This window comes from Cherax quadricarinatus, chromosome 87 (genome assembly GCF_038502225.1).
Source record: "Cherax quadricarinatus isolate ZL_2023a chromosome 87, ASM3850222v1, whole genome shotgun sequence".
In the NCBI taxonomy this organism is placed as follows: domain Eukaryota; kingdom Metazoa; phylum Arthropoda; class Malacostraca; order Decapoda; family Parastacidae; genus Cherax; species Cherax quadricarinatus.
The window spans coordinates 9480265-9482971 of NC_091378.1; the positions used below are offsets into that span (position 1 = coordinate 9480265).

Genomic DNA, 2707 nt, shown 5'->3' on the forward strand with positions numbered 1-2707 from the left:
TATTCGTGAGTGAGAAGTTTGTCTATAAATGCTGAATCATTAGGCAAAAAGACGTAGTTATCCTCATCGCGGACAAACTTGATCGTTTTCTCATGATTGTTTACACTAGCTTCGAAAAACCAGTTAAACTTGGTCTCTTGATCAGTGTTGTTAGGGAAATCTAACCTGACAGCTTTGGGAGGGTGTGCGCCCACTGTATTGCTTTCAGCAAGCTTTCTCTGGAAGCCTCGTTCTTTTTTCCGAGCCTGTTTACTAAAATATGTTTCAAATCTGCCTTCACCATCATCTACGTCAACACCATCAGCTATACTCATACCTGACAGGAGTTTCACACTGGCGATGGGCTAAAGGATAACGGTGAATAGAAGGGACAAGGAAGGGATATTCACTTCGCTAGACACAGGCAATATGGGTGTAGTGGCCTGCGGGTCGCAGTGCGATTTTCAAGGTCATTCAGTGGGCCCACAGTCGTCTCGAGAGTTACCAACACTGTACTACTTGTTAATTACTCCAAACCCGCAGCACTTAACACATCTAGCACACGTGTCTTGGAATGACAGACAAATTTTCACTACATAAGAACTAGTTCTCACAACACCGAAGGTACGGCCGGAACACTGTAGAACGTTCACAAAGGCTGGCTTGGAGCGCTCTTTAGCCTGGATCAGCTAAACTCGCCCTTATCCCATATGTAGATAATGGCGACGAGTTAAGGGATACCGGTGAATAGGACGGGGGTGTAGCTCAAATGGTAGAGCGCTCGCTTAGCATGTGAGAGGTACGGGGATCGATACCTCGCATCTCCATTTGTTTTACCAACCTAAAGGAAGTAGTATATTACATTGTTTGACTTTACCTAGGACAACTAGGTGAAAAATACATTTAAATGTACATTTATATTAAATGTACATATATTTTAAGCGTACATTTATTCTAGCTTAAATGTACATTTCACCTAGGATAACTATGTTATCCTAGGTTAAATGTACTTTAACCTATATGTACATTTAACGCAGGATAACAAAGTAAATTTATTTTAGGTTAAATGTAGCTTTACCCTAAGTTAAATGTACACTTAATCTAGGATAATTCAGTAAAGTTAAACAATGTAACTTATTTCTTTTAAGTTGCTAAAACTAATGGAGATGCGGGGTATCGATCCCCGTACCTCTCACATGCTAAGCGAGCGCTCTACCATTTGAGCTACACCCCCATGCGATGGTGAATTTCATGCAGGGTCCTGAATTGTTCTTTCTTGAGATTCCTGGCAGTCGTTCTCAGATATGTGTAATAATAATATCTTTATTTACTACAAGTACATATACAAGGTATACAGCCCTAGCTGACATCAGTGACATACTACTATACAGAAAGCCCCTTGTTATTGCAGAGCATTTCGGGCAACTTAAGTCAATTTTGTCCCTGGATGTGACCCTCACCGGTCTACTAACACCCAGGTACCTATTTACTGATGGGTGAACATGGACAACAGGTGCGCTAGCGATCGAGCTAAATTCTCACAGATGTCTGTTTTAGAATCATGCGTTTAAATTAATCTAAGATGACCTAATAAAGCGACATATTTCCACTGGAGCTTTTGTTTACATGAATTTTAGTTACCAGAATATATCATTTATTATTTATAAAAAATGCAATGGAAGATTGTATTTCGGTTGCTGAGTGATCTCAGGAAAGTATCCCAATATCCCACAAGCCCAGCGTCGTATACCTCGACGCCAGCAAAAGGCTGGTGCAGAGTAGTGATAAAAATCTTGTTTTAGATACAGTACACCATTGTTGAAAATTTCAAGCCGATTGCACAAGGCGTTTAGGAATTATAACCTAAAACTTTGGAGTAAACGAAGGAAAATATGACTGTAAATGTTCCGAAAATAGGAAACTGGAGTTTGTTATCCTCACTTAGAAACTTCATAAAAAATGAAATGGCAGTATTTTTTCAGGTTTCTTTTTTCATATTATTTGAAATTTTTGTTCAAACCTTTAATGAAAAATATTTTTAAATTAAATCCAATTTTATAAATTTAAAGAAAGATCAAATTGGCAACCTTACATACCAAACTCAATAAAAAATGGGCAGTCATAATATACCAGCATTTAGGGTTTGAAAAATCCATCAGAAGAGGATTTCTTTACTCATTGTATAGAAAACAGCTTAATAAAATTTTCAGACGAAAATTTACACAGCTCAGAGTTCCTCCCAGTCTTGTTTTAATTAAACCCACCAATGGTGAAAATTTGAAAGATATTGTCCACTAATTGGTTTAAATCCATGATTTTAATGCTCAAAACAATGTCGGTAAAATTTCAAATTTGCATCTACACAGACTAAATTCATCGGGCATCACATTTCTTATAGAATGTATCAGCGTGAATATTTTGAAGCCGATACCTGGAGGAGTATTCCTGTAGGGGGATTCGGGGGTCAACGCCCCCGCGGCCCGGTCTGGGACCAGGCCCCTTCAGTTATTGAATGTCAACATATATAACTATTTATTCAATAAAATTGGTAAATTCCTACATATGTCGCCTAATAAGAAGGTGACCCTTACGTACAGGAAGCCTCACTAGCACTGGAAATTTGAAGTCGATCAGAAGATGCATTCTCCAGTTATGGCACAAATTCTGACGATTTCAAAAATTTTTTTAACTATTTTACTATATTGACAAATTCGCCATCACAAAAGCA

At 38.1% G+C, this 2707-nt stretch overlaps 1 non-coding gene across 1 annotated transcript; it reads right to left on the reverse strand.

Annotated features, from left to right (window-relative positions):
• Positions 1-1140: 1140 nt before the first annotated feature.
• Positions 1141-1213, reverse strand: TRNAA-AGC (transfer RNA alanine (anticodon AGC)). Its single transcript has one exon. It is a non-coding gene; the product is annotated as a tRNA-Ala (tRNA).
• Between the last annotated feature and the right edge of the window lie 1494 nt (positions 1214-2707).